This window comes from Sceloporus occidentalis, unplaced genomic scaffold (genome assembly GCF_023333645.1).
Source record: "Sceloporus occidentalis isolate IW3139 unplaced genomic scaffold, rSceOcc1.0.p SCAF_3, whole genome shotgun sequence".
In the NCBI taxonomy this organism is placed as follows: Eukaryota; Metazoa; Chordata; class Lepidosauria; order Squamata; family Phrynosomatidae; genus Sceloporus; species Sceloporus occidentalis.
The window spans coordinates 205,669,454-205,678,687 of record NW_028316983.1 but is presented as its reverse complement, the minus strand read 5'-3'; the positions used below and the strand labels follow the sequence as shown (position 1 = coordinate 205,678,687).

The following is a 9,234-nucleotide window of genomic DNA, read 5'->3' as shown; positions in this document are numbered from 1 at the left end:
ATATCCTACAGCCATTGGCCAACCGAATGGCTGCTTTCCCCCCTCCTTTTTTTAAAAAAAACTGGTGGCAGTGTGCGCATAGTCTGTCAACTTGTCAAATTTTAAAATCTCCAGGTGTGTGTGAGTTGTGTGTATTTGGGTCATTACAGATTATGGCAACCCTAAAACGACCCCATTCTGGGGTTTTCTTGGGAAGATTGGTTCCAAGGAAATTTGCCATTGCCTTTCCCCTGAGGCTGAGAGAGTGTGACTCCCCCAAAGTCATGGGTTTCCACAGCCTTCCCTCTGAATGCCAGTCTCTAGCTTCCCCTTCGCTTCCAGCCCAGCATTTCCTCCTCTTTGGAACCTCTTCCCTTCCCTTCCCTTCAAGCCCAATGCCACCTCTGAAGCCCTTGCCTCGCCCCTCCATGCCATCCTCTTCCCTTCCCTTCCAGCCCAAAGCATGCGCATAATAATACTAATAATACCTCACCTCAGAATGCTATCTCTGCATCCTCTTTCTTTTCTTTCCCTCCAATTGCCACCCCGGAATGCCTTACATACACATATACATACACATATACACAAAGAATAATTTTTTAAAAAGCCACTTGCAAAGTGACATGCCGTGCCAGCTGCAAGCAAATGAAAGGGAAATGTAGCACAAGTAGACACATTCTATCAATATGTATCAACCTGTAGAACAAGCATTTGCATAATTTGTCAAAAATAAAATTACAAAAAAGACAGAGAGAAAAAGCTGCCTGCGTGAGGGGAGGCATGTTCTGCCTTCTTCCCTCTCTCTGACCTAAATCCCTCCCCTGAACTTGACCCGATCATGACCAGGGCCAAGTTCACATTTGCCAGCAGCAGGGAAGAAACGGGTTTTCCTAAAAGACATGGGAAATAATCCACTTTCGGAAAAACCACTCTAAGTGGGATTTGCCCTGGATCAGGTGTGAAAGACCCTAATTCTGATGTGTTTAAACTGGTGCCAATGGGAACTTCCGACTTTTAATCCGGGTTACAATTCAGTACAAAAGCCCCTGAGGTTAATATACCCTGTGCAAACTCCTGGAAATCAATGGCAGGCAATTGCAGAGATTGTTGCATCACATCAGCTCTTGCTTTTGGGATAGAATCTAGCTAGGATAGATGCCAATTGTAGTCCACAACATCTGGAGGGTCACAAGTTGACTTTACACATTCTTTATAGGAAGTATATGTCCCAGAGTTGTCTGCAGATGAACTGGAATGATGTATCTTCACTGAGGACTGTAAGTCAGGACAAAACAGTCTTGAGTAGAAAGTTCTTGGAACTCCTGAAGAGGGAGGAAAAACTCCTTAGGCTCATTGGTACTCAAAAAGCAAGATTATAAATTTAATAACATAAAGAAGAATGACCAGTTGTTTCTTCATGCTAGTTGCATCAAGAGAGGATGAAGCTGTTTTCAGTCATTAGTGTGTTGTACATGTTCCTGAGCCACTCTCCTACTATTGAGACTCACAAGACTGAGCCACAGCATGACAAGATTTGGCCTTATTCCTTAGATACATCAGGAAGAGATCTTGTAGCTTAATGTGTTGTCACTGAGTAAAATTCACTCACCTACTGTTTTACTCTTGGTTTCTTTTAATCTCTTTCAAAAAGAATAGCCAGCAAGGAATTTTGAACACTAGAATAATCTTAACCTTTGGTAACGTTAAATCTTGAACCTGTTATAAATATGTGAGCTTTCTGAAATTCCTACACAGTCTTGTTCAAAGAGACACAATGCTTTTTTGTACAATTCGTACTGCATGATGTTTTATGAAATAGTACAAGTATAGTTGTTAATTGGAAAATCACACATTGCTAATAGCAATTTGACTGCTGAAATCTATATACTGCATGCCAGACTCTCAGGTACATTACTTGGTTGATATGATACTAAATGTTCCTTGAGAATGCATGCATCCCTTTTTCTTTCTTTTTAAAAGATACACACAAAGTGTTCCTTGGGTTTCTATAACATGAGTTACCTGTAGAATTATATTGCCTCTGCCATGACTGATTCCACTCTGGGCCTCTTTTTTTTTTTTCATGGTTAGCTTCTTTAATCATCAATATAATAACCTGGTTCTTTTCTATTTACAATGTGCATCATCACATAGGCCAATCCTTATAATAATCCCAGTACTGGAGGAAAGATGAAAAAGGAGGAAAATAATCACATAATAATCTGCACCCCTTTTATTTATTACAACAATGCTACATCTTTTACCTAACCAATTGGCCCAATATGAATCAAAACCACAGTGGATACATCCCCAGGCAGCATCAACAGCATAGCAACAAATGCACAACAAGCACTACTAGTTCACTATCGTTCTAGCTTCCATCAAAGACACTTCCAGGCAGTGGGTCTTTCTAGGGAGCTCAACTTTGCTTATTGGGGCACACTCAGCCAAACATTTCCTTATTACATTTCTCTCTGCTGAACAGCAATACATAAAAAGACTGAGCAAACTTTTTTTAACATACCTTGCATTCTCCAGTCCCTTCTAAAATGATCAGACAATTTCACATCACCTCCCCCCGCCCCCCCCCAGGGGTAAAGTTTCCATGAAGCAATCAGGATCTTCATAGAATCATAGGATTCTAGAGTTGGAAGAGACCACAAGGGCCATCCAGTCCAACCCCCTGCCATGCAGGAAATCACAATCTAAGCATCCCTGACAGATGGCCATCCAGCCTCTGTTTAGACCTCCAAGGAAGGAGACCCCGCCACGCTCTGAGCGAGTGTGTTCTATTGTCAAAGAGCTCTTACTGTCAGAAAGTTCCTCCTAATGTTGAGGTGGAATCTCTGTTCCTGTAGCTTGCATCCATTGCTCCAGGTCCTACTCTCTGAAGCAGCAGAAAACAAGCTTGTTTCATCCTCAATGTGACACCCCTTCAAATACTTAAAGAGGGCTATCATATCAACCCTTAACCATCTCTTCTCCAGGCTAAACATACCCAGCTCTTCCGTACGTCTTTCCTCATAAGACATGGTTTCCAGATCCTTCACCATTTTGGTTGCCCTTTTCTGGATATGCTCCAATTTGTTAACATCCTCTTTGAATTCTGGTGCCCGGAAGTATGGTAGCAGTTGCTATCCCATCACCAGTAACTTCAACTGTCAGTCTAGTCTGCTTTAGTATGTAGAACAAGAGAGAGGTGTAAAATGGCTTGGTCCTGCCCTGTTGCCTGGTAGGCACTGAAGAATTCATAGATTAATTTCTCCACTCACATTTACCCCTGTGTCTTCATAGATTCAAGCTGGTCAAGCACAATCTAATGTTCATTTTGGAAAGGGAAGGAAGGCCAACCAAAAGCTGTTGAGGTGAAAAAAGAAAATTTGCTTACCTTGTTCAAGGTATTATTAGACGCTTTACTGGTGTGGAGGCCCAGTTATTCTCTGCCTTGCTCTTATTCCACTGAAACGTGATAATATTTTTATTCAGGCAGGCCTTTGAATTTTAAATAAAGGGCAGCAGTGTGTGTGTGAAGTGGTGTTTAACCTTTTACTACAACTTACGTTTTAAATATGCTAAAATATTTTAATCGTTTTAAAAATAATATTGTTATTTAATTCTTTTAAAAATTTTGTCAACTAATGTTTTAGTTTAATTTTTTTTAAAATGATGGTAAGTCACCTTGAATCCCACCTCAGGAGAAAGTTGGAATATAAATTCAATTCAAATAAATAAATAAGCTGTTGAACATTATTGAGCAGGGTGGTTATTTTAACTAAACATCAACTGTCTCTTAAATAACAATAGTAAAGCACAGACAAGTGGAGATTTTAAATTTTACATATTCAAAGGAAATTGAATTTTTCGTTTTTATTCTATACATCACATGTATTAAGTTGAAGCAAAATATGCCATCACATATAGCAAAGTGAAAGATGAGACGTCTAATCTCTGTCCAACAGAGTTGTGGGTCATTGAGTCAATTGTCAGTAAGAGAAATATCAATTAGTTAAATTAGAGGCGGGGGAGACATGATTTATTTTAGGACTAGCGTTACCCAAAATGTAAAGGTCCTAAGAAGCATCCACAGTCAATATATAAAGGGGGGAAATTAATTAGCTCAAATGAGGATTATGAGAGGACTTTGGGTAACTAAAGATAGGGTCAGACCTGCCTATAATGGTTCCGAAAAACTGAATTCCAGAATGCAAGATCAAAATGTAGTTTTTTTATAACAGCATAGGGAAATCAATCTTCACACAAAAACACACACTCATACACAATACAAGAACTAACTATATAAAAGGTGTGAGCAGATAGTGATTTTCAGAATTGCAAAGGGTGATACTGTACCAGTTCCAGAAGCAGAGTTTCCAATTGAAGGTTCTGTGAAGTGAAACGGCTCAGCAGCTGCCTGTTGCAACTGACAAGATATTTGTCTGACCTCAACCGAGACTAAATTGGTGGTGTTTTGGCAAGTATTTTTATAGGACAAAACGTATCCTGGGGCAGTTTTGAAATTAAGGTGAAGTTTCCAGAAGGGAAGAATAGAATTGGAAGTCTGTAAATGGCTAGACAATCATCATTAATGTCTCTTGACAAAGGAGTCTCACTCCCAGAGGTAGGTAATCTTGGACTTTTGTTCATATGTAAGGCCAAGGTTTATCACCCACCAGCAATCCTATCAGTGAAGGGATTATGCAGATCCACATCTTAATTGATCTATCCCGGCTAAGTGCCCTGGCTTTCCCCATGCTGAGCCAGCAGGATCTCTAAATTTGGTCCTTATATTGCATGGCTAGTTTTCCTGCACTGAGGTGCCCTCTCAACTACCTGCCTAAAACATCTCTTTAGTATCAATTTGATATCAAAAAGAGGGGGCACAGAGCAGTTTACAATCTGTAAGCCAATTGCCCCCAATAATCTGGGTACTCATTTTACCAACCTACAAAAGGATAGAAGGCTGAGTAAACTTGGGAACCCTGGAATCGAACTCAACATTGTAGCTGCAGTACTGTCATATAACCACTGCATCACCAGGGAGTATTCTTATTAAGTTATAATACTTAACAAGACAGACATTTAAGCAACTTGGAATCAGAAGAAAAGAAGAAGAAAATAACAATATCAGTGTTTGAAAATCAAATTCTTAGTACATTGGTGGAAATGATTTGATTTGATGCCAGAAGCTTAGGCTTACTGCTTTTGATCATCATTTGATCATCATTTGAAGATCAAGGATTTAAGATCAACCTATTTGGTAAACAAATGAACAAAACATTTTAATATATGAGCATCATGAAAGAAGCATAGAACCAAGAAATAGAGAGATTAATGTAAAGGAGGTTGTTATGTCTATTAGTAATAAATTAATGACAATTACATTTTGGAAAGATATTTAAAAAGAATACTCCAAGAATGCTCTTTAGAAGCACATTTGTTTAATGGACATACCAGTAAGTCTGCCTTGGAACAACAAAGTGAGTAGTTTGCTCACTTATAAACTTAACTATTTGTTGTTGTGTGTCTTTAAGTTGTTTTGGACTTATGACAACCCTAAGGCTTCATGAGGTTTTCTTGGCAAAATTTGTTCAGGAGTTTGCTGTAGCCTTCTTCTGAGGCTGAGAAAATGGGTCTTGTCCAACATCCATCAGTGGGTTGCCATGTCTCAGTCACAGAAATTCCAAAGGATTTGAATCCTGGTCTACAGAGTCATAGTCCCACTACATCACACTGGCTATACAAGATATAATGTTTAAAGAATAAAAGGGAAATAAATGGTTTAATTTATAGCTGTATGATCTGACATACATGTCCCAGCAGCACACTAATTGTCTAATGGTTTCCATGTCCTTCTAGCACGTAAACTCTACATCCTGTCAAAATGTCATATCCTGTGGCTACATTCACTGCAGAGGTTTTTCTCTGTATTTTGTAGAGTGGACAGGCAGAAGCAACAAAATAGTAGATAATCCGTTCAGATATCATAGGCACCACCTGTGTAATGCAGATGTGATACATATAATATGTCCCCCAGTAGACTATGGGTGACAGAAATAGTGTATTTTTGCTCAGTAGCAAATGAACAGACAGCTGTAGTCTTGGATGATAGTGAGGCTTATTGTTCACATGCTGGAATCTAAATATATCAAGATGCAATCAGAAAGAATTGTATGTCAGCAACAACCTGTGTAGGAGGATGGGTGTAGCATGTACTTTCTATAATTTTTAGAATATATAGGTATCAAAAGTGATGTTTACAGGAAGCATCTTTCCTGTAGTACTTGCAGAAAGATTCTGCATATCTCCTTATACACTGAGTTTTTATCTAGGCTTGTTCTGCTTCCCCCAACCCAGAGTGAAACCAACAGGGTGGTCCTTCAAAGTGGAAAGTACAGATGATTTACAGTATGTTTCTAAGCAGCAGAACACACAAAGAGGAACAAAAGAAATTATATATTTAAAAATACAGCTCTGTTTTCAACAGAGAAAATAATTCTAAAAACAATGAAGCTGAAAATCCATTAATATGTATAAACAAATAGAAAAGGGACCAGTCACTTGGATGTGTGTGTGTGTGTGTGCAACATTTGGTCCAAAATTGCTAGGATACAAATGTTAGGTTATAATAATTGATATCACTCAAACTTTGTTTCAGTCAAATTGTAAGCAAACCCATCCACATTACCTTGATCAATGCTGGGTATTTCTCTTGCACCTAGATGGGTGCTAGGAAATGGTAAATATTTACGATATTGGTCCTGTGATAGGAGATAAGTAAGATCATACAAGTGGAATAAGAAAAAAATGTATACCATCATTTCCCCCAAATATCATATTTAATAGCAAAGTAAATTACATAATTGTCACATATTGCTTAATACTATTAGATACCAGTGACATTTAGCAGTAATCTCTTGCCATGATAAATAAGAATTGATGGCTACATATTTTGTGGCATTCCTGTAGTGCTTTGTGATTATTTAGTGAAATAAACAGATAGTAAACTTACCAGGTGTATCTGTGAGATTTTGCTAAATTTCTGTCCTGTGAGTACCTCTCCTCCAGAGGAATGCAGCCTTGTCAAGGGCACTCCACTTACCCAGTTCCCATACTCAAGAACCACAATCCGCAGACTGTTATTAGGATTCAGCTTCAATTTAAAGGCCCTCATTAAGCCTACTACAGCATCAATGGGGTCCAGAAATTTGTCTAGACTTGAGACCAACCCCAGAAATAGGAACAGAGATGAATGACATCAGCCCACAACTTCCCTCTGTCTCATTATCTAGAAGTTCCTCTTATGTATTGCATATCAAGATTATTTTTGAGCAAATGGGGTGCAGTATCAAGCAAAATAGGATATTGTACTATTTGCATACATCACACATTTGTCAGGAAAACAAACAGCTCTTTCAAAAAATATTTTTACATGGTTATGTATTTGATTTTAATAGATGGCTCAAGTGGTTGAATGACTTATGACTGTGGCTCTTTTTAGACAAGAGTAACACCAGTCTCCATACAATTTTATCTCTCGCATTATTCATATTTGAAACATTTCATCCCTTCCATGCAATCTATTATAATGGGTGAGTTGTAATATCAGTTATTGCATTTTTGACAGGATGTAAGAAGCTGCTTTTGCTAGAGGAAAGAATCACACAGGTCCAAAGATACTTTCCTGGCAGGTAAAAGTGATTATTGCTCCTATCTCATTGCTTCCCAGCTTAATTCACATGACTTTATGACCTCTTTGTCTGAGCCTTTCAACATAGATATTAAAATGCCTACAGGGATGAACAGATGAAACTGTCCGCGTTATTCAACTTTTATTACCCCAGAGTAAAGAGGGAATCTATCCCCTTTACTAAATTCTCATTTAGTATATCGTAATTCTCTGTATTTAAATTATTCTTTTGCTATTATTAACGTCAACCTGAAAACACTTTGAGTAAAGAAAAAAGTATTTTAATCAAGCTGAATTTCTACACATAAAAGCTAAGTGGGTTGTTAAGCATGCAATATTATTTGATTTTGTTCTTTTTTTTCCCCTCCAGCTTCCCATTTTTATCTTAAACAGTTCTGCACTATGCGACATCCATATATTTTATTCTGGTCACATCACATCAGCTACAGAAATCTTCAGAAGTAATTTTTCCAGTACATAAAAACACTTGCTTCCCCCTCAGTATTCATAATTATTTTGCAGTGCAGTAAGTACATAATTAAATGGAACAGCCACCATTTAAAACTGACAGTGGACACATGCATTCATTAAACAGTTCCTGGAGAAGAGTGATGAGAGGGGAAGGGTAGGTGCTGTGAGGGAGAGCTAGGACTGCTGCGAACATCCAGGTTCCTGAGACTGTGTTTGGCTCCTCTGCACCTCAAGTACTTTAAAGATAGGTAGCTTGCCTCGGGCTGCAGCCTGGCCTATAATGAAGGTCTGCTTTGCCTACAGATCCCAGACACTGTTGACAGCAGAGGAAGGCAAGCCACTGGACATGGGCATTGACAGGTATGCTGATAGTTTAAAATGTAAAATAAAGCAGATGGAAGCAAGGGGAGTATTTAGCATAACATCTGGTGAGATTCAGAAGAGATACAGCAGTAGCCTTCTGTAAAATCTAGAATCCCAGAATGTTGCACACCTTGCCATGAATACAATGAAAGATGAGATGCACATGCAATCTACAGAGTCTATACAGTGTAATCACATATTAATCTACACTTTTTGTCTTAGGTTTAACTATTTAAAACTTAGAGCCTATTCACATCTATGATGCGAATCTAACTTTATAATTTTGCCTCTAATGAAGGAAGACTGGCAAAAGCAACTCCTGTTACAATTTAGCTGCTAATCTTTTTAAAATAAAGTATATGGTCACCTCTAAATAAAGTCATATTTTTCTGCTGATGGCAAATCCATTAAATTCAGTTAACCTGTATTGTTTGTGAGGCAAACTGTTTTCTTCAGGAACTTGCCTGAAGTAAATACATATCATAAGGAAAGGGATCAAGGGAACACATTATCTTGATCATATATATACTTGTGTAGCGAAAGTACTCTGAGCTTTCTGAACAGCAGAAAACAAAATCTATTTATTTCTTGCAGTATCCACTCTACAGATTGCTAGTCTAGAAAATAAAAGTCAATAAAAAGCATATAAAAACCCAACAGGCAGTTGCAATATTTATTGCAGCATCTTTGGGACTTTCTCAGTGCATGATCCCAGTTTCATCCATTTGGTCCAG

General features: G+C 38.2%; 1 long non-coding RNA gene across 1 annotated transcript; it reads right to left on the bottom strand.

The window, feature by feature from the left end:
* Positions 1-459: 459 nt before the first annotated feature.
* Positions 460-6,735, bottom strand: LOC149317397 (uncharacterized). Its single transcript, XR_016280744.1, has 4 exons — positions 6,665-6,735; positions 2,978-3,438; positions 2,002-2,158; positions 460-1,301 (listed from the first exon to the last, which is right to left on the bottom strand). It is a non-coding gene; the product is annotated as an uncharacterized LOC149317397 (long non-coding RNA).
* Between the last annotated feature and the right edge of the window lie 2,499 nt (positions 6,736-9,234).